This window comes from Poecilia reticulata, chromosome 23 (assembly GCF_904066995.2).
Source record: "Poecilia reticulata chromosome 23, P_reticulata-male-v2, whole genome shotgun sequence".
NCBI classification, from domain to species: domain Eukaryota; kingdom Metazoa; phylum Chordata; class Actinopteri; order Cyprinodontiformes; family Poeciliidae; genus Poecilia; species Poecilia reticulata.
The window spans coordinates 7,126,026-7,152,235 of NC_088852.1; the positions used below are offsets into that span (position 1 = coordinate 7,126,026).

Sequence of the window (26,210 nt, forward strand, 5' to 3'; positions counted from 1 at the left end):
GCCACTAGAGGCAGTAGCAACCCTGAAAAGATGCGACTAAGGAGCAGATTTAGACTATAGAATTTGGTAAAAAGAGTGGAACTCCTTCAATCAGGGCTCCTCCGCAGCTCTGATTGGCTAAGGTATGTAACGTGATCGTCTGCAGCAAGTGATGGCAAAGCGGCGTCATCACGACTTAGACAAGTGTGTCTTTACCTCCGCGGCAGAGGCTCCGCCGAACCCCTGGGGTTCGATCCAACCCAGGTTAAGAACCACTGCTCTAGACTGACAACAAATGTAGGTCTAATTCATAAATACTATTTGTGAAATCAAAAAATAAGTGTCCTTGTCCCGTTATCCTTTTTTTTTTTTACCATGGAGAGAGTTAACTACAGGGCTCGTGGACAGCCTGCACTCTCCCCAGCTGCCACCTGTCGCATAGAGCAACATCTCCAGAGCTGCTGGGAAATTCCATGGCCTTAAGTCAAGACAACACAAGTACTTGTACACTACACACACACATATACACACAAGCCTCTGGGGGAGAACTAGGGGTGTTTTTTTGTGTGTTTTTTCCTGCTGTCTTTGATGGTGTTCTTTGGCTGAGGCCAGCCCCAGAGCAATGGGAAATGCAAAAGAAAACGGTGACAACAGGCACAGAAAACGGACCAGAATGCCACTGGATGACACCGTATCCTCGGTGCACCACAGAACCGGATAACAAATGTAAGCTTGAAGCAAATGGCAGTCGGAGGGAATGTGGGGAAGTTGGAAACGCAGGCCTGGCCACGCTACAATGTGAACGTGTTGAGGGTAGGATATAAGAAAGATGTCGCATGTGGTCGACGCCCACGTCTTCCGGAAAGCGCACGCAGTTACGTTGAATGCTTTTTTTTTTTAAAGCACAAATGCGCATGTGTACATGCTGTACTCGGATTGTGTATGCTTGGCTTGCCAGCGTACCGGAAGTACCGCAATGCCCGGGGAGAGAGGCGGCCAGCGCGATCTGGCGACGAGGCTCCCAGCCTCTGGTGTGTCCTGTCACTTCAGTGGAGGGCTTCCTCCAACAAGGTGCAAAAGGAGAAGACAGCAGAGGAGGACGGGCACTGTGTGGGGCAGAGAGGGGGGGGACAGCTCCACCATGTTTACTCGGTGCCAGTTTTCTTTCCCAACCCCGCTTATGATTTTCTATTCAACACAGCACGCTTACAGCTCTTTAATCAAACATGGGTAAATTTGTGCTCCTCGGGTATTACGTCTGTGAAGCCTCAATTATTAGAATTCCTTGAATCTTTTAATTTTTTTTTTGCCTTAAATTATGTGCGGTTGACTGAAATCAGCATAAAAACTTCATGCATTGATGTCGATGCATCACGCTTGCCTGAAGTGTGATGTATTGACGGCTTCTTTTCAATATGTTTATGTTTTTATTTCAGAAAAACAGAGCAGGAGAAAGTGAAACCAATGAAAGCTTCATATGACTTGAAGAATAATAAAAAATTAACATGCAGAACAGTAAGAAAAAGGATGAGATACGTCTGTCTAATCCGTCTTGCGTAACGCAGCATAGTGCCAGATGTACATTGCAGAAGACGGAGCAAGACAGCCAAATATTCTGGTTGACTCTGAATTCTCGGGCAAAACAATATTTTAAGCGGAATATGTTTTTGAAGGGTGAGAAAAAAATTCATCTTCATCCATTTATTTTCTTGAACTTTAACCCACTTTTCCTGTGAGCTGGATCTGTCGAGAAATAGGAGTTGTGCTTTTTTGTTGCAATAGGCAATCATGCTGTGCAGGCCTAGAAATAACAAGATCATCCATGTATGGTAGTCTATTTTCATTTCAGACGGGTAGCTCTGAAGTTGCTGTCAAAGTGTGTTTTGAAACCTCTTTCTTTTCTGCTCTTAGTTTTTTTTTTTTTCCAGCAGTATTGATTAAGAGAAGCACTTAAGACCTTTATAACGTCATTTTAAATCAGTATGGTGGGAAAGATGCTGATCGTTTTTGGACTTTAAAAGAAAAAGGGAAGAATTGTTTTAGATCGTCAAGAAACAAGCAGGTGGGCTGCACAGTGGTGCAGTTCATAGAGCGGTTGCCTTGCAGCAAGAAGGTTCTGGGTTCGATTCCCAGCCAGGGTCTTTCTGCATGGAGTTTGCATGTTCTCCCTGTGCATATGTGGGTTTTCTCCGGGTACTCCGGTTTCCTCCCACAGTCCAAAAACATGACTGTCAGGTTAATTGGCCTCTCCAAATTGTCCCTGGGTGTAAGTGTGTGTGTGCATGGTTGTTTGCCCTGTGTGTCTCTGTGTTGCCCTGCGACAGACTGGCGACCTGTCCAAGGTGACCCCACCTCTCGCCCGGAACGTTAGCTGGAGAGAGGCACCAGCAACCCTCCCAACCCCACTGAGGGAAAAGGGTGTAAAAAAAAATGGATGGATGGATGAAGAAAGAAGCAGCTACAATGTCCCATTTTTTATTTAAACAAAAAAATGGCTTTAGATGAGAACATCCCGCCACGCAGGTACACGCTTACAACTAATTCAGCATTGTTTAACCACATGGAAAAAAAAAAAAATCTCCTAGTCTCCTGGGTGAAATCTGTTAGCGGTGGCTAGCACATTTCCATGAACTCTAAATAACACACATATTTATTATCATAATTATTATTGCTTTTCAGAACCTCAGAGGAATCGTTGACCTGTACATAAATCCGTTGGCAAATTATTGCTCGGCCTCCTCTTTAAATTACAGGAGGAGGCCGAACATGGAGCAGTCATAACATGTTTTATTCACCACTTCTTCTCAGAAAACAAGTTATTCAGAAATGCAAAAAAAATAAAAAATAATTATAAAAATACTCTACAGTGTATTTCTTATGAGCCAGACCCACACCTGTCTCTCTCATAAAGACCTGACAGCTGATGGTACAAGAGTGGATTATGTAAAGAGCAACCAACCAACAGATATGTGCATTAGTGTCACATTCAGCCGTGATGGACCACTGTGGTGAGCAACAAAGTGGATGGGAACATCTACATGTATCAAGCTTTAATTGCTTTGTAGAGACTCCGAAGCGCCATTCTGTTTAAATTTACATACACACGATGGCAAGGTAGCTGGAAGTTAACAGTGATGGTGACGATCTTAGAAACTGTGTTCTTATTTTTTTTTTCCTTGTCTAAGCGTTCCTGCACATTGTTCATGTTGAAATTTCATATTTTTTCCTGAGAACTGTTTCATCCTCTTTTTAAAGTAGAACAAACGCGGTATTTCCAGGGAATGATGGGCAAACGAATGGACTGATGAATGGCTGGATGGACAGACGGGATGGATTTTTTTGAGCCAAACAGACATTTAGCTGGATGGATTGATGAATAAATGATTAGAGTGAGTAGATGGACAGAAAGATGGTTGAATTGTCAGTTGAATTTAGTGCAAGAACCAATATCAATGCAGCGTCACAGGTAAAATAGATATATGTTATGAGCGTCTTTACAAAGGTAATGTCTTAGAAACTATGTGGTTTTTTTGTTTTTTAAAAGCATACTAAGGAAAGATATGTCATTTTAAAGCAAGACTCGCATTTATCTTTGTTGAAATCAGAAAATACAAATGCTGCTCGTTTACAAAAAGGTTTGGTTGGAGGTTTTGTTAATCTTTCCTGAAAATACCTGATATGCTATTAGCAGTACTTTGTCGGACGAAATCTCTGACACAGCAGTGAATTTGATCTTTGAAAATGGATCGTTTTATGTGGAAACACGGGGACATCACTTTGCACACCGCAGCAACTCCTCAGAGCTATTTGGTCACTGAGCCGCTGTTGTTCTGAACATGGCCTTTGGTGCTAAAAGGCTTCCAGTAGTGTTAGTGTCACTTTGCTGACCGAATACATGAGTTCAAATGTCCGACTTTTACTGTATTATCTGACTGTTGCTCTGCTGGGGGAGGCGATACGAAGCGCAGCACTGTTTGTTTCAACAAATGAGCCTCTCTCTTCTTGTTCAGTTCAGAAAAAAATCCAGGCACAAACCCAAATCTGTGCTCTGTAAGAATGAACGCATTTGAATATAATGCAGAAGCAGGAGATAGCTCAACAGCTTTAATTAAATTAGACAAATCCCCATTTCTGTGTCCACTAACAATAACTTCTGCTCTATCCGGGACCTACAATGGAGTGCGGCTCGGAGTTGGAATTGAAGCTTACAGACGAAAATACTCTGGGGTGGAGAAATGTTAAGAAGGAGGATTACACTGGAAACTGAAAAGGAATTACATGTAAATCTGTATATTCTGGACAATGTCTACCTAATTAAAGTTAAAATCTGCCTCTCCAGGGTGACTTTTAAAGAGCAGCCCGTCTTCGTGCGAATTGTAATTTTTCGGATTATTTTAAACCTCTGCGTGCCTCCTCGCTCCCCTTTGTGTATTCAAAACACTAAATTCACTTTATTACAGTATAATGAGCAATTACAGTAGAGTTGCCCCCAAGAAAAAAACACTTTGACATTTCTAATTTCACTTCCGCAAGCCACAGTTAAGGCTGCAGTGTGAAATAATTTAAATATGATGAATGATACGCCGTGAGAACAGCTGTAGAGCTGTGCAGCCACATGCCGATAGTACCAGCCCAGTGGGAGCATTAATAGCGGACTCCAATGCCAGGGGCTCGGTCTAATACCTGGTACTTTATTAACGTGATGGCTGTGAGGATGTTCAAATTTAATGGCCAGCATAGTAAAGTTCACAGATGGCTCCCTGGAATAATACGGATGAGATTGAGAACAGAACAGCATCCCCCCCCTGTGAGTAGGATGAATTCTAACTCCAAGCCATCCATCTCATTTAGGCTGCTTTAATTAAAAAATATTCCATTGATTAAGATTAGCAACAATCATGAGATGAATCATAAATTGTCAGAACGCTTTCAGAAAGAGGTTTTTATTTTTTTTCTCAATCAATATGTAGATTTATGAATTGCATTATGAAGAACAAAAAACATGGGCGTGTACATTTATGTCGGGGTGGTTTTTTTTTGTAGCAATGTTCCATGTTTGGTAGGTTTTTGTGGGCAGGAGCGTTATCTGTTGGGCACAAACAACCTTATCAAAGTTGTTTCTTTGACTGTTCAATAACATTTATCGAAGCCGTTTCATAGCAACAGACTCCCATCTTCTTTTACAAAACGTATTTGCCGGCTGTGGAGAATTCAAGGTGTTTGATGCGTCATGTTGTCTGATATTAAGCTAATCTCTCCATCTGATTCAGGAGGGTTGAGGATTTATTAGAAACGTATCGCATCCACGCGCATTACTGAAAACAGTCAAACAGAAAGGATTGCATTGTTTAGTGCTTCACATTTGTACTCTGTATATTAATCTGAAATATAGCAGCGGTTGAATGCAAAGATACTGTTTCTGTTGTGAATAATGCACAGAGGCACTCCGAGGCAGCTCGGCGGCGTCGCGAATCCGCTGGAAAACTCAGGGGGAAATGCTTTAAATCTGCTCTGATTTGTACAGTTCTGTGTCACCGCTGTTTGTGGTGTAACGTGATGATGTGCAGAGAGTCTAATGCTCCTGAAATGTGTCATGATGGAGCGGCTGGCATCCCCTATAAAAGCTTTTTCAGGGTAGATTTCATCTCTGATGGCAGCAAAGTTATGCTGATAAAAAAAACAAAAAAAACGGCGCACTGGCAGTCAACAAAAATGCAACATTACATTTTACTGCACTGCTTTTAACACATCAGTGCTTCTACTATGGGAGATTAAAAAAAAAAAAGCATGATGTACATCTCCTTATAATCATGATGACTTCTAACTGAATTGCACATTAACTTAAAAGGAGACCAGACTTAGGCTAATAATAAGCAGCAGATTTATGAATGATTTCAACCAGTCATTTCGCTTCAATGCATAAACTGCATTTTATTTTCCTTTTTCCATCGGCTTTACAGTAAATGACCCAAATGCTGAGTCATTTTTACTACACCATCTGTTACTGCGCATTACAAGACAGATTTCCGCGTGCCCATAAATGACACCGTTAAAAACCGGACAACACCTCTGTGTCTGATTCATGCCACGTTTAAAGCCTTGTGAGGTGTACAATAAGCTAATTGTTGCTGCAACTTGTTGCAGAACTTGATATGCATGTTTTGTTTTTTTTTATTTCTTGGAAAGCGTCATAACTTTACCACCTGATCACAGCACGGCGCGGCAAGATTGGTCCGCTGGAAGCTTTGTATGAGAAAAATCAAGAGGTGACCTCACAGATCTGAGCCCGTCACTGTGATGAAAAGAAGCATCGGACTGAATGGCTATGAGTGCTCTCATTCATTCAAAGCTGCTTTAGAAACGTCCTTTTATGACTGAAAGAACCAATTAACACTCCCTCTGCCTCCAATTAACTACGACTCTACCTCTGGCAGCGGGGTTGTGCGTTTTAAACGCGTCAGAAAGGCAGAAGAGGCCCTCGCAGAGAGGAGCCCGTACGTAAAAATGTGTGTGAAAGTGAGCTTGGTGCTGTTGTGATGGCGGCTGCTGTCCAGAGGGACTGAAGCAGGTAAATCCTGGACACAAGCTCGGACCAGCGGAGGGCAAGAGGGCAGGATGTGAGCGGGTGTTAGACAGAGATAAGAACAGACAGGGGAGCAATATGACATGTATATTTTTGGGGGTAAAGGAAGGAGCACAAACCATAAATTAAGAGCAGATTATTATAAATGGATGAATATTCTAGCCCCCGGTCTGTGCTGCTTAAAAAGAAATAATAATGTTAACATTTAGGAGATAATTCATCACTGAAATAACGCGTGAAATGTTTAATTTTTTGGCATCTTGAATGAAAAATGGCATAAAAAAAAAAGTGCAGCTAAATTGAGGAGAAACCAGGCTGAACGAGCTTTTCTGTTCGTGTTCGCATTTACTAATGACCACAATCAACATAAATGTTGTGTCTTTGGAGGGCCTTGAAAAAGTGATTTAGCCTTTTCACATTTTGACTCATTATGCCAACAAATGTTTTTGTTGTTTTTTTATTGGGGTTTTTTTGTGTTGAAACTCAAAATAATGAGTAGCTGGGAGGCAGAATGGTAAATGATTCTTGGTGTTCAGACTCTTTTATTCAAATGTCTATATATTATTATATCAAAGTGGAACCAATTACTTTACAAGTTGGTCAATTTATAAATGTAATGCAAAAAGGTATAATAGTTTATTTTAGTTTCCTTTTAAACATACAGCTTCACTTTATGGGTACAAGTCTGGCGTCCTGCAGCTTTTAGATGAGTCTCTGCTTCCTTTTCCTCGTATATGTTTGTCTAGCGCATAAAATTCATCACAAATGCATAGAAATTTGTGGCTATAATGTGACAAAATATTGAAAAAGCACCGAATATTAGGAGTGAAATGTTTTTATTGTTGAATAATTAAGGCTTGTTTTCTGTTCGCACCAAGTAGAGGGGAAATGTGTCACCGGTTCATGAAAAAAATATATTTCCTCTGCTGCTGTTGTTTGTTCACATCAAATCAGTGTTTGTTTGTCTCCCTGTCAGTTTTCTACAGTATGTGCACTCATGACACAGAGCGAGATCACAGGGAAAACTCCATTTTCCTGATTGCAGAAGGACCTCAGTGATGACTGCTCTTTTTTTTTCTTCTTCTTACAAATCCCTCAGAACAAGGCATTCTTTCCCATTTTAATTGTTGTTGACACAGTTTGGATTTGGCTGTCTCAGATGCTGTTGAAGACGCAGAATAATCAACACTTCTGAACAAACAATTTACTGAGAGACCTACTGCCTAATCTGGCTGCTATGTCTTCTGGGCGTAGTTTCAACTGTGACAGCTTTTACAAACAGCGAGTGGAGATGAGATCTGAAGGCTTAACTTACAACCAGAACAGACAACCACTTTTCATATATTCGGCTTTCTCCTCCTCTTGTTTATCCCGCTTTAACATGCGAGCCGGACCTCTATCTCTCCGGCTTGGAGAGGTGGCGCAGTCAGGCAAACACAGAGTCGATGGATAGTTTGTGACAAAAAAAGACAGAGAGAGGACATGGATCTAACGGAGAAACCCATTGCACAAAGTCCATGAGTCAGCTGACAGCATTCTTAATTGCCCTTGGAGCATATTTCTCATCCTAACTCCTGGTAATTGGACGTGAGCACTGGTGATAAATTGTTCAGGCTACCTTGAATTTGGTGACTATGTGGCTGAGAAATTCAAACTGGCATCCAGCGGGGAGGGATATTTGCTCCACTACTTTATGTTGACTTCCTGACATTGTCTGAATAACAAAATTACATCTTAACGTGCTCACAGAATTAACTATTTTTTGTCACTTTACAAACACCCTGTCAGATTCAATTACTTGTAGAACAACCTTTGATTGCTGTTAAAGTTGCGAGGCGTTTGAGGCATGTTGTGACGTTATATATGCTTTCTCATTTGAGCTAATTTTCTTTGTCTCATTTGAACCCTTTTTTCTTGGTGGGTGTAATTTGTCTCATTTTTGATACCATAGAAATTCCGATGTATCTCATTTGAGTTCATTTTGAATGTCGTACTATGCTGCGAGTCATCAATTCAAAATTTTTAAATAGTATACTGTGAGAAATTTTTTGCCAGTTTTGAGCGCTTAGTCGTTTTTGCTAACTTTGTACGTCATACTATTCAATAATATTTTTGTTTATTTTGAAAAACAATCAAATACTATAACTATAAAATGAGAAACTTTTCACCCAAATTTTTAGGTCATAGTCATTTTCGGCAGTTTTCAAAGTTATACTGCTATGACTCATTTTTAAGACATTTTCAGTCATAATACATTCGAGTCATTTTTGCCCATTTTGAGATTCATACAATACAATGATTTTTTAAAATTATTTTGGGGTCATTTTTGCAAGTTTTGAGTTACATGAGTCACGTTTACCAATTTTGAACGTGACACTATGCTGGGTAATTTTTGCTCTTTATAAACTTCATACTATACAAAGATTTTTGCCTATTTTTCAGTCGGACTATATGCAATGAGTGATTTTGGCACATTTAGAATGCCATGCTATGCTACGAGTCATTTTTGCTAATTTTGAACGGGCTATATTTTTCGTGTTTTGAGTATCATACTATACTATGTGTTTTTTTGGCCCATTTAGAAAGTCATAAGACTCATTTTTGACAGTTTTGCACAATTTACCATCCCATGAGTTGTTTTTCCTAACATTGAAAAACAATGTTAGGAAACATTGTTTTTAATACATATTTGTATTAAAAACAATACAAATATGTATTGTTTTTAATACATATTTAATCTGTATTAAATACGATTTAATACAGAATTATTCATTCTGTACTATGAATAATTTTTTCCTATTTTGAATGCCATACTAAACTGTCAAGTCTACACAATTTTTGCTAGTTTTGAACGGCATACCTCGTTCAAAACGAGGTATGTTTTGAACATTACAATGTGTAATTGTAATGTGTATATTACACATTACAATGTGTAATTTTTGCTTGTTTTGAATGTCATACCTTAGAATGTCATTTTTGCTCATTTGATTTCAAAAAAGTGCAAAAGTAGTCATATTTTTGAAGTCAAAAATATGACTTCAAAAAGTCATATTTTTACATCATACTAATTTTTTAGTATGACGTAAAAAATTAGCAAAAATGTCTCGGTATAGTATGACGTAAAAAATTAGCAAAAATATCTTAGTATAGTATGACGTAAAAAATGCAGTGTCAGGTGGATTACAGTAGATCGTCCTGGCCGCTCAGATCTAAATCAGGGGTTTTCCCCGACTGCGAGTTTTAACGCTGACTGTGACAGGTAGCCAGTCAGAAAGCGCGGATTCTCCTCTTTCTGAGGGGAAATTACGGAGGGGAATCCCAAACAACTGACACGGCGCAACCCGAAGTCCAGCGGACATCAGAAATGATATGTGGAAACAACATTGTTTATTCAACATTTTATGCAAAGAATATAGAAATGACAAGGGAAGTAGTTGGAGCCAAATTGCTACCGCAGTTGATAAACTCGGTAAGTTTTCAGCTGTTCTTCGTTAACGTGACATAAATAGGTTATAGTGATTTTCATTAAGTCAGGACTTTACGCTGACTCTAGCCACATGCATCGCAGGTAGATTCTAGTAAAGCATTGATTAATGCCTGACTTTAAAATTAGTTAACTGGACTTGTAGCCATTATTTTGTGCCCATGTGGCTGGACACTACACGGCACGACAAACTCGATCGAACCGTTATACCTAGGATTTCTGTCGGCTAATGTGTGGTCTGGTTTTGAAAATGGGCCGACAATCGTCCACAACTCATGTAGTGTGTGCTGGACATTACACAAAGGAAATGAGGAAGGGATTTGTCGGTGGAGAGCACCGGAGTTTAGCCTTTTTTTCATTCAGTGTCATCAACAGAAAGAAAAAAGGCAGGAAGAGACGATAAAGCCGATAATTAAAATGAGGTCGGTAGGTTTAATTTATCGTGCGATTGATTTATCGTTTATTACGACAGGCCTTAGTATGACACTGAGATATTATCAAAAATATCTCAGTATAGTATGACGTAAAAAATTTGTAAAAATATAGTATTTTTGACGCAAAACATTTGCAAAAATATCTCATAGTATAGTATGACGTAAAATATTTTCAAAAATATCTCCGTATAATATGACGTAAGCAAAAATTAGCAAAACTATCTCATAATATAGTATGGCGTAAAAAATTAGCAAAAATATCTCAGTATACTACGACGTAAAAAATAAGCAAAAATATCTCAGTATAATATGATTTTAAAAATTAGCAAAAATATCTTATAGTATAGTAAGTTGTAAAACATTTGCAAATATATCTCATATTACTCAGGGCATCCTCCCGAATCCGTAGATGCATAGATCATGGTGTGTCACAACCTACCTGCATGGCACTAATATTTACTTAATGTTAGCATGTTTTTCACGTGTACGCTAGAATTTTTTCGCGTTTCTTTGCGATAACTTCCGAACCGTACGTTTTTATGCGTCGGAAAGCAGTTTCGTGATCAGCATAATATGGTGTTCTAAATTCAGCCTGCTAATAGAAAAAGACAATTACATTAGTGACGTATTACAAAACACATGACATTTCCAAAACACAAAATTACACATTAAATAATCAAGTTTCACTTTTCTCCATCTCCTTTCACATTCAGCTTTTCAACACTACGCATCTCCATTGCAGTACTCTCCTAGCACATAGAAATACACAAGACCACATAGTAAACATTTCACAATAATTAGTATTACAGCACACATATTAAAATTAAAATCACAATATTAGAAACTACATTACATTCAAACATTTCATTCACATATAAAAATTATAAATACACATACTTTCACATTTAAAGTAAATTTCATAACAGGAGAACATAACACATCATGGCAGAATCTCAAAATGACTTGTTGGAAGTAGGGATTCTGAATTCAGAGACTAAGCGGGTCGGTCTCTGAATTCACGTCAGTGTCTTCCTTTTTAGAAGCGGACATCTCGCTTTCATTCCATGCAACCTACATCAGTGAGCCTGAGCGCTCACTGAAGTTGAGGTATGACATTGATAGAGTGGTGATAGAGCTGGAGCGGGCCACGTCCCTCCAGTCTCTTATCCATTATCTTTTGCTTCCAATGATAGCTATTTTTTCCTTAAGAAGCATGTGGACCTGACAAAGTGTACCCCAGCTGGGCTGAAAGCTTTAAAAAACAGTTGTGGGTACACTATTGGACACGTGGACGGTGGATACCATCTGTCACTCATCTATACCCCGAAGTGCCTTCACCACGCTGTTCAAAAAGAACATTTTTGAGATCTATGCCTGCGAAATGTTCAACATGACGGTGTACCATTTTCGCATGCTCTTGAAGGCACTTCGGGGAAAAGACAAAGCCAGACCCACCTGAAACAGGTGTACTCCAAAACAAAAAAGTTTCATGTACTCCGCCAGGACCAGGTTTTCATTCTGGATCTGCTGGACCAAGCACTTGCTAAAACAGGCGAGAGCCACATCCTTCAGCCTCGCCTGTATTTGACAAGATTTGGGCAGAAGGACAGTGACACCTTGGATTTGACAGATTTTGTCGATCCGTCTGCCGTGGTGTCCCTGTCCATCCATTCTGCAGTACAAGTGTATGCCCGAGAACCCAGTGTCCACCTACTGTTTACACGTCAGGGTCTCCTGGAATTGGTTGGACCTCATGTACTCTGTACTCCTGTACTCTGTACTAGGTATGCATGAGGCCACCAATTACCAGAGCGACATTGATTGTCGCAAACTGGAGCTACAGCAGACATTCGTGGACGCCTGGGGTGACTCCAGCTGTATGTGGACAGCCCTCATGTCCACATACAGATGCCTTTCCGGTACCCAGTCAGTGGAGCGGTGGTGATGTCCCGGTTATCTGACCCTCAATTTCAGCGTTCCTTGCTCTCACGTGCTCATCAGTACATGGACCATATGGAGGACCTTAGGGAAAAGATGGATCTCCACCTTTCCCTAAGGGTGGAGCAGGTTTGAGGGTGAGACACCGGGGGAGCTTTTCCCAAAAAGGTTCTTTTGCCCCGCGGCACTAAGAATGCTCTTTGCGGAAAATGCTCTACTCATCCCATTCAATGACTGTGGGAGTGACCATGGCCTCATGGGTTAGGGTATGAAGTAAAAAATGTGCAACAATCTCATAGTATAGTATGATGTAAAAATTTGCAAAAAAAATCTCATAGTATTACTATGATGTAAAACATTTGCAAAAATATCTCGGTATAGTATGATGTAAAAAATTAGCAAAAATTTCTCATAGTATAGTATGAGATAGTATTATAGATATACACAGTATTATTTTTCATAATACTGAGATATCAAAAATATCTTAGTATAGTATGACGTAAATAGTATAGTATGACGTAAAAGAATTAGCAAAAATGTCTCATATAGTATGACGCAAGAAATTAGCAAAAATATCTCGGTATAGTATGACTTAAAAGATAATGAAAAATATCTTATAGTATGAAGTAAAAAATTAGCAAAAATATCTTAGTATGACGCAAAAATTTTGCAAAAATATCTCATAGTATGGTATGACTTCAAAAATTTGCAAAAATATCTCAGTATGGTATGACGAAAAAAATTAGCAAAAATATAGTATAGTATGACGTAAAAAATTAGCAAAAAAATCTCTATAGTATGTCGTAAAAATTTTGCAAAAATATCTCATAGTATGGTATGACGTCAAAAATTAGCAAAAATATCTCGTTATGGTATGACGAAAAAAATTAGCAAAAATATCAGTATAGTATGACGTAAAAGAATTAGCAAAAATGTCTCATATAGTATGACGCAAGAAATTAGCAAAAATATCTCGGTATAGTATGACTTAAAAGATTATGAAAAATATCTTATAGTATGATGTAAAAAATTAGCAAAAATATCTCGGTATAGTATGACGTAAAAAATTAGCAAAAATTTCTCATAGTATGGTATGACGTAAAAAATGTGCAAAAAAAATCTCTATAGTATGTCGTAAAAATTTTGCAAAAATATCTCAGTATAGTATGATGTAAAAAATGAGCAAAAATTTCTCATAGCATGATGAAAAAAATGAGCAAAAATATCTCGGTATAGTATGACGTAAAAAAATTTGCAAAAATTTCTCATAGTATGGTATGACGTCAAAATTAGCAAAAATAAGTCGTAGTATAGTATGACGCAAAAAATTTCTCATAGTATAGTATGATGCAGAGGTGTGACCAAGTCACTGTGTTGCAAGTCTCGAGTCAAGACAGGCAAAAGTCGAGTCAAGTCTCAAGTCAGGAACCTGTCATTTCGGGTCGTTTTTATTTTTTTTTAATATAATTTGCAATTATACATAAAATTCAAATAGACCATTTGATCTTTTTAAAATCTGTATTTATCTCAAATGATAGAACATGTGCAGCTGAACACAAAGTATAAAAAACATTTTTAAATTGGACCTCTTTATTGCGCAGTTCTGTTAAACTTGATATTCAATAAAAAAAAGTTTTCAAAAAATGAAATAAGTATATATGAAGTTATCACAAGTAAACTCAGGAAGGTCTGGTGCATTTATTTTTCTGCTTTTATTTCTAAGTATGTTAGTTTCAGTCCTCCGTAAATATGGGCAAGATATTCTAAACATAAAATTTATTTGGGAGTCATATTTATTGTTCCAAATTTATTTGGGACAACATACCAATTTATTTGGTATGTTTTAACAAATAAACCACGTGAAAAAATCAAAATCATTGCAAATAAAGTGGAGTGGTTTTGAATTTGGATGTGATGGTAAAATAAATATGTCAGGCCAAGTGGGTTAAATCTACAGCCAATTTCACATCTCAATATTGATAAAAACATGTTGTGTGAATCAAGCTGGTCAGAATCACTAAACACAAAATAATGAGCTCATTATTTTATGTCCTACTCAGTTAACTATCCCACTTAGTGTTATATTCAGGGTCAGTGAGATTGTACAATTTTTATTTTTACAAAATTTTTTGAAAGATGGCCAAAAAAACCGGGATTTTTTTTTGTTTTGTTTTTCCAGCAAAGCTTTACTACTTGGAAATGGGTTCTGTGCGACATGTGACAGTCACGCCGGTCTTGACTTAATGCACTGACTGCAGTAAACAATATATTGTCAATATAATTTCCCAACGTAGATGTCTTCAAATACACCAACCATCCTTAGATGATACTAGACCGGCTCATCATCATGATGGGACAGAGACTCTGTTCCCTGAGTTCAGGTCCAGAATCTGCTTTCTGTTCCGGAGCCCCGCTCACTATCCACCGGCTTCCTGAGCTAATAACACGGTGCACGTTATTTGTGGAGGCATTTGAAGGACCGGATTTATGGTAAACCATCACCAATTTAACCCGGAGTACACATGCTAACACGAAGTTAGCTAAAGTCAGCTATCTTACAGCAAAAGAAAAGGGCCACCTACCATCTTTGTGAAGCTTTAAATGCCGGACAAAGTTGGACGTCGTGGCATCTCCATCCGATATTCTCTATTTGCATGTTTTACAAGTTGCAGTTCGTTTTTTATTCTAAAGTTCATAACCTACGTAGCCAAAAGAAATTACTCGCGGAAGCATATTCGAGCGGTTATTTCGTCTTTTGTTCCCTGAGCTCTGCAGCGTCGCCGCGTTTTTTTAAATGTCCAAATCCTGTTAATTTGATTGGTTGAGCTGCAGCTACGCACACATACATACATAAGGAGAGAGGAGAAACAGAGGGACGGTCTGCGCATATTGATACGGAATGAGTGAAATTAATTAATGACGCCACTTTATGAATAATGTGTTTTAAATTTTAAGACTGAGTAAAAAATATCAAGTCTTTTCAAGTAAACAGCTTCAAGTCCCAAGTCAATGGCATAAAAGTCAAAGTCAAGTCCGAGTCTTTGAGCATTTTTTCAAGTCAAGTCTCAAGTCGGGATTTTAACGTCTCGAGTCCAAGTCATGTGACTCGAGTCCCCACCTCTGGCTATGACGTAAAACATTTGCAAAAATATATCAGCATAATATGACGTAAAAATTTGCAATAAAGTCTTAGTATAGTATGATGTACAAAATTTGTAAAAATATAGTATTTTTGAGGTAGCAAAAATATCTCATAGTATAGTATGACGTAAAGAATTAGCAAAAATATCTCATAGTATGACGTCAAAAATTAGCAAAAATAATTCATAGTATAGGATGACATAAAAAATTAGCAAAAAAACTCAGTATAGTATGATGTCGAAAATATGCAAAATGAGTCGGGTTTCACAAGACAGGATTTAAAGTTAAAACCCATCCCTTCTCTCTAAGAAGCTAAGTTTTTCAGATTGTGTTGGTTTAAAACTCTAGTTTCACCTTGCAACTTTAGACTCCTACATGAAGAGATGTCGAAAATATTCAAAAAGGAATCTATAGTATGATGTCAAAAATTGCAGAAATTTGTCATATGACCTCAAAAATGTGCACAATTTGTCATAGTATAGTCGGATGTCGAAAAATGTGCAAAAATTTGTCATAGTTGTGCTCATTGCTCATAAGTCAGGCTCGTTTCTAGTGAGTATTATTTGTGTTTTCTTCTTCCCCTGTTGTAGAGGAAAACACTACAATAACGCTTATGCTTCTTGGAACAATTAGTAATCTAGTACAAAATTTCCTTAAGCATTTCTCTTTTCTTATTAGTAAAGTTAAGTCCCTTTTAGTCTCCATTTGAACAACAAAACACATGCATTTAACTTGAATTTGATGTGACGTTTACAGAGAGTGATGAAGTGTAAAGCACAACTGGCTGTTCAGGCTCACACATGTTACTGCTGTAAGTGGGTTCAATGTTGTGCTATTACTGTTTTACATTCAGGGTAAGAGACAGTAAAGTCTCTGTCATAGCAATGCCAAAACTCTATTTTTGCTCCATAAAAGAAAATACACACAACCAAAATTCTTCGAAATTTGGAGAAAAAGTGTTGAGAGGATATGCAGCTTTGATGTTTGCACAAAAAAAGAAAAAATAGCTGAAGCTGCAACAAAAGCACTTTGCAGTTGAACCCAGCTCAACATCAGCATGTTTTTCACAAAAACATTGCAGTTGAAAGTAAACATCACAGGTAGCAGTTCTGGATTGGCTGTAGCACATTTAGAAAACAAAACAAAAAACTATATGGAGGAGGAGTATAAAGTTGCAAGGTGGAGCTAGAGTTTTAAACCAACACAGTCTGAAAAACTTAGCTTCTTAGAGAGAAGGGATGGGTTTTAACTTTAAATCCTGTCTTGTGAAACCTTTTCTGCTCTGACCTCGCTTTGTTTTTTCTCCTCAGGATTCAAAGGGTTCTGAGGCAGAGAGCAAAAACCCCCTGAAGCCTCAACTCTAAGAGAATCGGCATGTAAGTCATCTCTTCCTGTCATGTCTGCAATAATAATATTTTATCATATGACTGAAGGTGAATCACCTTAGATCAAAGTGTGATCCTTGTACAAACTGTTGTATTTACAACTCCTGCAGCTGTGAGATGGCAAACGGTTAATGTATGCACCATAAAACATTCATTTTTATTTAGTCTGAGCTCAAATGAAATGTTTGTTTTTGCAGACATCTCTGTCTTGTGTGGCGATGAGCCGGGACTCCCGGTGATGCAAAGTGAAGAAGGATTCTGGTTCCAGTCCCCGCTGCTCCAGGGCCTCTCTGAGACGGACCGGCGGCTCCAGGCAGTACTGCATGGAGGAGAGGTGAGGTCAGAACGCTAGAAACTGATCTTGGCTCAGCGGTGAGGAAGTCTAGACCAGGCACTTAAGAAAACTATATTTACATATTATTTAAGACTTAAAAATACTATTTCTTTCTACACTATGTGGGAATACTTTTATGGAAACCAATTTCTGCCACTCTGTTAAAAAAAACAACTCATTGAGATAATTAAAATAGAAATCTCAAAATAATGAGATGAGATTATCTAGAGATTTTCTTAGGTTTTATTTCAAGATATCATCCGGCTTATTTCTTTTCTACATTTTCCCCAGAAGAAAAATCTAGAAAACATCCTGGGATAATTTCTAGATTTTCCTAGGTTTTATTTCAAGATATCATCCGGCTTATTTCTTTTCTAGATTTCAATCTCGAGATTTTCCAGAAGAAAAATCTAGAAATTATCCCCAGGATGTTTTCTAGATTTTTCTTTCTAGATTTCAATCTCGAGATTTTCTAGATTTCAGCCTCGAGATTTTCTAGAAGAAAAATCTAGAAAACATCCTGGGGATAATTTCTAGATTTTTTTTTTCTAGATTTTCAATCTCGATATTTTCTAGATTTCAGCCTCGAGATTTTCTAGAAGAAAAATCTAGAAAACATCCTGGGGGTAATTTCTAGATTTTTTTCTGGATTTCAGTCTCAATTTTCTAGAAAAAAAAATCTAGAAATTATCCATCTTACGTCTAGATTTTATAAGAAAAATCTAGAAAATATCGAGATAATATCTAGATTTTATTTTCTCATAAAGTCTAGAAGTAATCTAGATATAATCTATTTTATATCTAGATTTTATCTCGAGATATTATATCCAGATAGGAATCTATGGTTTCATACTAAACACTGGTCAGTTAGAGGGTTCCCACATAGTGTTGAAAGAAATAGTATTTTTAAGTATTAAATGTCTAAATATTTTCTCTCTGTGTAGTATGAATTAGAACAACTGGTTATTTAATTTAAGTCTAGACTTCCTCACCTCGGAGCAAAGACCAATTTCTACCATCGTAACAAATGGTTGACATTTAATTTACTCTTAAATTGTGATTACACTGTATAAAGGCAAGGCTGCTTCTATTTTAACTTAAGACGTTACATGTAGTGACTCCTGCTGACTCTTTTCTAACATCCTACCTCATAGGCGAGAGCGAAGGTCCCCCAGTGTACGGCTACAGACTGTTTGGCCTGAAGGTCCTGATGAATCTCAACAGCCTCTTCTGGATCCACATGCTGTCCCTTCATCACATCCTTGAAAACCCAACAGGAAATGACAGAAGTCCTGCTTAATGCTTATTAAAATGCTGAAACTGAATATTAAGATATTTTTGTATGCATGTGTATGAAAGGAGACCTTAAACCGAATACCACTGGCTACACATTGGTATACTTAGCAAGTGTTGGATTACGCTACTGCACTAAAATATGAACTTGTAACAGAGGTTTCAGTGAATTTATCTGCTTCTGCACATATTAAATAACTTCATATGAAACACATAAGTGTGTTAAAACATGAAACTCTTTGTGCCTGATCTGCTGTGTGGGAGTGTGTGCCTCTCTACCTGGGCAGGTACGCTCCAATTGGGATTGCTGCGAGGTCGAATGGCCAATAGCGGCGTCCGATCTCCTGGAAGGACGGACAGTAGCCTGTGTCGCCGGCAAAGAAGAATCAATGGTTGGGACCCAAAACAGACCAGCTACTCCATAAAGACTGAAAAGATATAAATCGTTAAATGGCTACAATTCTGACAGTTTTTAGTGCAGCAGAAAATTAAAGATTTTCATGGAGAGAAGGAGAAGTTTTGCCCTTTTTGTTTAATCTTTCTTCATTTAAAAATGTTGGGCTGCAGACTCTTCAATAAACTGTTGCTATCACACCGAATACATTTCTGCTCACTTGCCCAACAATAACATCGCAGCACTTAGATTATCAGTGCCGTTTATAAAACCAAACTGATAGAGGTCCCCACACACCACAACATTTACTATCAAGTACCCTGTTATCATCCCATGCTGTCCGTTTGCTCCAGTGCTGAGAGGGTGTGCAGACAAACGTGACCCGGGACGCAGTTTTCCTCCCACCAGTCCAGCTCCATCACGTTCTCACAGCCCATCTTGGCCAGCCAGTCCATCAAACCCAGGGGAACGAACCTGTTAAAACATACATCATATTTCACAGGAACACTGAGGAAGGTTTGGGGCAGGAGGAACCATTTGGGACACATACCAGCGTAGCTCCCCTCCAAAGCGTGCATTAAGGCTGGCAACAGATCCAGCATCCAGATGATCGTAATGAGAGTGGCTGATGAGGACGGCGTCTATCCTCGGCAGCTGTTTGTAGGAGAGGAGAGAGCTGAATAAAGCCAGGTTTGATTCAAAGGATTCTGTCTGTTCACAAAGTAAAAGCGAGAACATGAAAGATCTTTGAACCTGTTCCACTGTGCAGGGGGGTCCTCTATCGTTTGGGTCCCATGAACTGAAGAAATGATGCTCTCTGGCTGAAAATGGGGTCGGTCAGAATGTTGACCCCCTCCATTTCGACCAGAACTGTAGCGTGGCCCAGCCAGGTTACCCTCATACCACCAGGAAAGTCCAACGCTGGACAAAGTAGGGCTCCAATACTGGGACTTCACTGTCCAGGACCTGTGGGAAGAGCAGGGAGAACAGAAGAAACTTAGACCGACTTAAAAAAAAAAAATAATAATAATAATATATATATATGTATGTATTATTTTAAACATGCTAATCCTTCAACCTATATGTATTTGTAAGTGTTAGATACTAGAGAGTCTGCTAAGAAAACTTTCAGAGGACAACGACCTTGCAGCTAAAAGGTCCTTTAACAAAGTTTTGCCTCAGTGGGGTTGAATACACACTTTTCAGATTTTTTGTGCTCATAAGTTGTAAAGTCCAATAAATAGACAATATACAAACAACTGGTGCAAATAAAGAATTCAATGTTTTTGTTGTTATGCTGCATGAAATCAGCCTTTAAGGCCAGATAATCCCTCAATGAACGCAGCAAAGTTTCCAGAAGCAGCTATAAATAACAGCATGTTGGCTCAGGGCTGTGAAAGATGAGCTTGTGATACTAATTATTACAGCAGAGCATAAATGTGAGCACTGCAGACTTAGTTCTTCTTTCTCTAGTCCACTAATAAAACATCGTTATTTTTTAAAAAGTATCTGAATTATCTACAGTAAAATAAAGTGACTTGCAGGTTTTAACATCCAAGTGGTTTCCTACCTCTTTGCTTGTTGGCACACTGCTGTGATTTTTATCCAACACCAGAAATCTGAACAGCATAGAAGAGGAAGAAAAGCGCCATGTTGGCCAGGGGTTTGTCCAGCGACCACGTTTGTCCCAACAAGACTTTGTCACCTCCTCCTGCATTCAAAAACAAAACACACCTGAGATACAGCGTGACATTTATTTGAACTCTGAAGAGACTTGAATGTTGGGCGTTGGTGAGCAGAAGGAGGAGGGTCGTTACCTCCAGTCGGTAGTCCCGACGGAAACTCTTACGGGAAGAGCGGGAGGAACTGCTCTTCCTCGGTGTTCGAGGATCCACCTTTCCACCTTCGGCACCTAGAGGCAAATCACCATCCTTAAGAAAATAAATAAATAAAAAGAGCGATTTAAAAAGCATATAAGTGCTGAGAATTTAGCACCAAAATCAGCAGAAACTCATCCAGACATGCAAGGATGTTCAGGATAGAAGTGTTGATGGTTACCTCCACCAGGCCTGTTGTCTCTTCCAGCTCTGGTCTGTCTGAGGATTTTGGTTTCTCTATGTTTCTACCAGCATCACATCTGTAACAGCACACAGAAGCAAGTTCACGCTTTATCAATCTACTGAATCAGTTTATCTGCCTTGCTCAAAAGTACAGCACACAGACTTACACCTTCACACCGCTGACTCATTTACCTCGACTGGAACGATAACAGTCGTCAGTTGAGCTGTAATACTTTGCAGCTCAACTGACCTCAAAAATTTGTCGTAGTATGACCTCAAAAATATGCAAAAAAGTCATAGTGTAGTATGATGTCAAAAAATTGAAAATATTAGTCATAGTATAGTATGACCTCAAAATGTGCAAAAATGAGTCATTATAGTATGATGTCGAAAATATGCAAAAATGAGTCATAGTATAGTAGGGCTGTATTAATAAATCGATTTGGCGATATATATTGATATTTTCTGCCCTCGAAAAGTATCGATTTTTCATCCGCGAGTATCGATCCGTTAAACCATAGGGGTCCATAGCCTTATAGCGTTTTTAACGTCTAATTTGTTACGGCGTAGCAGCAAGACTCCGCCTCCCTCAGTCTCACTTTCAACTTGAGCTTAAAGTGGACATTATAAACTACACACCAGTTTTTAAATTGTGTTAATAGGCCAAGTATAACCGGAGTTATGCTAAAATTAGTAAACCATATTTTCCGAATGTCAGAGAAAGTGTCCAAAAGAAAAAACATAAGTGCAATCATTTGCATATTGAGTTTACAGAGGCTAAAACTTTTGAGTTTTATGTCAAATCCACATTAATTAAATAAACTAATTCTCTCACTGCATCTTTGATTCATTTTGTCCAGCTGCAGACTGTTAGACTGTCCAATCAGAGTCATGTATTGTGTAGTTGGTGCTTTTAATCAGTTTTCAGTTAACTAAATTCAAGTCTATGGAACACAAAATGTCACTAAAATCACTCTGTCCTTCTAAAATCTTTCAGAAAATTGTTAAAATGCACTGAATCGTATCGAATTGTATAGCTCAACAAATATCGTGTTACATATCGTATCGTGACTAGGGGTGTAGTGATACAATAATTTCACGATATGATATTCTGGTCACGATTTAGTCATCATTTTTGCTTGCTTTGAACGACATACTATACTATGTCTTTTCCCACGTTTTGAACGATATGATACTATACTATGAGTTATTTTTGGTCGTTTTGAACGACATACTATACTATGAGTCATTTTTGGTCGTTTTGAACGACATACTATACTATGAGTCATTTTTGGTCGTTTTGAACGACATACTATACTATGAGTCATTTTTGGTCGTTTTGAACGCCATACTATACTATGAGTCATTTTTGCTCATTTTGAACGACATACTATACTATGTCTTTTTTCCCCGTTTTGAACGCCATACTATGAGCCATTTTTGCTCGTTTTGAACGACATACCTTACAATGTGTCATTTTTGCTCGTTTTGAATGTCATACTATACTGTCTTTTTCCCCCATTTTGAACGCCATACTATTCTATGAGTCATTTTTGGTCGTTTTGAACGACATACTATACTATGAGTCATTTTTGGTCGTTTTGAACGACATACTATACTATGAGTCATTTTTGGTCGTTTTGAACGACATACTATACTATGAGTCATTTTTGGTCGTTTTGAACGACATACTATACTATGAGTCATTTTTGGTCGTTTTGAACGACATACTATACTATGAGTCATTTTTGCTCGTTTTGAACGACATACCTTACAATGTGTCATTTTTGCTCGTTTTGAACGCCATACCTTACAATGTGTCATTTTTGCTCGTTTTGAACGACATACTATACTATGAGTCATTTTTGGTCGTTTTGAACGTCATACCTTACAATGTGTCTTTTTTCCCCGTTTTGAACGCCAGAGTTATTTTTGATCATTTTGAACGACATACTATGAGTCATTTTTGGTCGTTTTGAACGCCATGCTTTGAGTCATTTTTGCTCGTTTTGAACGACATACTATACTATGAGTCATTTTTGGTCGTTTTGAATGTCAATGTGTCTTTTTTCCCCCTTTTGAACGCCATACTATGAGTCATTTTTGGTCGTTTTGAACGACATACTATACTATGAGTCATTTTTGGTCGTTTTGAACGTCATACCTTACAATGTGTCTTTTTTCCCCGTTTTGAACGCCAGAGTTATTTTTGATCATTTTGAACGTCATACTATACTGAGTCATTTTTGCTCGTTTTGAGTTTTTTTTTTTGGTCGTTTACATTTGAACGTAGTGTTATACAGTGATCCCTCGCTATAATGCGGTTCACCTTTCATGGTCTTGCTGCTTCGCAGATTTTTTTTTGTGCAGTTTTTTTCACAGTGCATTGTGTTCTGCGCCCTGATTGGCTAAAATAAACGTAATACAGATTGGCCATTCAGGAGATGGAAACTGAAACTTTGAATGACTGCTGAAAAAAAACTGTGGCTAGAGGCTCTGTCGTAGATACAGCTGTGAATCTCGCAGGGCAGGTTGGAGGAGACGCTTTAATGACATGACTCCGGATGACATTCATGCCGTGATTGATGCACACGCACATCCGCTGACCTGATAACAGGTTTTGTTCTTTGGTTTCAATGTACAGTATGCTCTGTAATAGTTGTAAAAAAAAATAAAGGTAACTACTTCCTGGATTTCACTTATCGCGGGTTATTTTCGGAACGCAACCCCCCCAAAAATCGATGGATCACTGCAGGGCCCTGCAGAGACCACTAAAGGGGCAGGTGCTCAACAACAAAAAAGGGCACATCTAACCGCATTTTATGACAGAATATTAACAAAGCCACTCAGCTTTCAGAGTTAAACAATGATAAATTACAAAATTGTGAGATCAAAGCTAACGAACATCTCTATTTATCTTGCATATGCATAACACTATACATATGCAAGATATTTTATTAGTAATTTCTTTCTGCAGGTCTACTTTGTTATAGGAAAGTATTGCAATATTCAAACCCGCAATTTAGCAAGATATGTAAATCAGAGCTAAACCACCAGACATATTTTGTCTTTACAGAATTACACTATTAAAAATAGAAACAAGGGCAGAATGCAACCTTTTAGTGTACCGTAATCCATAACAAAGAGCTGCCTGTTTGCTGCACTTGCATTGGAGATGAAGATGGTCCATTCAGGAAAGCAGAGCTGCATCAAACTTTAACGTGGAACTGTAGAAAAAAAAACCCCAAAAGCAAATATTGATTGTTAATGCATGTCACCATGAGAAAAGCCTACTGAGTTTCGCTTAAAAAACTTTTTTTTAAATTAAAATCAAACATTTTTGACTCATTAAGTAATTTTTTATTTTTTTGCAAAACAAACTTATTTGCGCTTGTCAGAAATCTTTTCTTGCTATTCTAAGTTTTTGATTGTGACTCAAAGTTTTGCTTGTGATTCACACATGAGTCGTGGGCAGGGCCTAAAATTAAAACAAAAGATTTCTGATGTGTGCAAATAAATGTTTGGTAAAAAATGAGTTATTTGATTAAAAAAAGGATTTTAAACGAAACCTTGTTTTTTGTTTTGTTTTTGTTTAAAGGAATCATTACAATTTCAACAATTTTGATTACAATTTTACTTAACTGAGTTTTTTTTATTATTGAATAATTGGGGGAAAAAATTTAACTTAGTACTCTGCGAACCAGACCCTAAACGTACTTAAGGTCTGGATTGAGTTTCTTCCCCTTCATTAATGACACACTTTTATTACATTCATTATTTCTATCATGGTAATTCAGGGTGAGTTATTTTTAAATCTAAATGAATATCCTTGTTGGACTTTTATTTAAGTGTTATTCTCCTTCAAGATACATTTACCTAACGCCAGAATAAATGAAATGTACATTACGCAGCAAAGGAAATTGGAAGACATATATCCATTATGGAGATGATAGGTTTTATATGGGCGATGTGCCCCTTATTAAGCAATACTGAAGAATGACTGATATTAAAAATACAGGGAAGAAGCTTTTTAGTTATCTTGCTTTGCTAGCAAAGTCGTTAGCTAGCAGCTAGCTAATATCACAACAACAATATGTAGATACATATTTATGTATCTGTACATAAATATGTCTATCTATGTACAGATAGACATATTTCTATCTGTATGATAGAAATACTGAATCAATAGATAAGAAGTTTTTCCTCACCTGGCTGTCTCCTCCCGCTCAGTAGTTCTTCAGAGAAAGGCAGAGGCCTGTTGTATTTCATTACCTCTCTGCTTAAACCGCGACTCCGTGCTGAAGCAGAAACGATACTTCAACGTTTTCCGTTATCTGACCACTAGCAAGTAGCAAGTCTACTCCACTTTATTCACCAAAAACGTTATTTTTTAAATAATTAACCAAAAACTGTTCCGTAATCTGGAACGTTCGCTACGTTGAGCTCCGCAGTTAGCCGCCTAATCGCACTGCGCGAGAGGCAACTGCGTCATGCGTCACGGGTAAAAGGTCAAAGGTCAGAGGTGACCGGCTTATTATGTTATACAAAAAAGAAACAAAAAAGCAAATTTTAGTACATCTTTTTATGTGTCAGAAGAGGGCTTAGGAAATAATACCAACGAAGAAAAAAATAAATAAAAAATTTTGACCAAAAGGGCACTTGGGGGCAAGGAGCAAAAGGGGCAGGTGCTCAAGCACCACCCGGGGGCGGGGTGCCTGGATCCAGCACGTGCCTGGATCACTGCGCTAACATTTTTTCCTATTTTGAACGTCAAGTGGAAGAGAAGCCAGACAGAAGGGATGAAATGCCTAAAAGGAGGAAGAGTGAATCCATGCTTGTCATTTGGGTTGATCTTCTCGTCAATGCATCGCTTCCTGTCCGTGTCGGTCTTTGGAATGGCGTTAACTGGATGGTTGCTTTAGTTTATTCTTATTATAATTATTCAGACAGTTATAGTCCCTAAAAAACAGCAGAGAAGAACAAATGTTTTTGTAATCATCCATTGCCATATAAACTATGGTGCCAGTGATTCTACAAACTAGATGTCACTGAGCTTTGAAAATGATTGGTCAAAGTGTGAATGATGCCGTTTATAGTCTGTTAACCTACACATACATTTGTACATAATGTTTGGAACTCTTCGCCCCCCAGGGCCTGGACAGTGGTGATGGAGTGAAGTTTGGAG

The 26,210-nt window shown here is 38.1% G+C and overlaps 1 long non-coding RNA gene and 1 pseudogene across 5 annotated transcripts in view; one reads left to right on the plus strand and one right to left on the minus strand.

Annotated features, from left to right (window-relative positions):
* LOC145550194 (uncharacterized) overlaps window positions 1-18,603 on the plus strand; it is a 210,713-nt gene extending 192,110 nt beyond the window's left edge. For 2 of the 4 annotated variants that reach the window (XR_014086085.1, XR_014086086.1), the window contains 4 exons: window positions 361-477; window positions 16,870-16,935; window positions 17,142-17,278; window positions 18,433-18,603. This is a non-coding gene — a long non-coding RNA (uncharacterized LOC145550194). The remainder of the gene's footprint in view (window positions 1-360; window positions 478-16,869; window positions 16,936-17,141; window positions 17,279-18,432) is intronic. The other 2 variants (XR_014086084.1, XR_014086087.1) reach the window with 1 other exon arrangement.
* Window positions 17,073-25,624, minus strand: LOC103459303 (N-acyl-phosphatidylethanolamine-hydrolyzing phospholipase D-like; annotated as a pseudogene). Its single transcript, XR_014086083.1, has 12 exons — window positions 25,234-25,624; window positions 24,142-24,252; window positions 21,024-21,102; window positions 20,783-20,896; window positions 20,536-20,676; window positions 19,719-19,931; window positions 19,516-19,619; window positions 19,285-19,439; window positions 18,851-18,999; window position 18,808; window positions 18,426-18,539; window positions 17,073-17,263 (listed from the first exon to the last, which is right to left on the minus strand). The product of XR_014086083.1 is annotated as an N-acyl-phosphatidylethanolamine-hydrolyzing phospholipase D-like (transcript).
* Window positions 25,625-26,210: the final 586 nt, after the last annotated feature.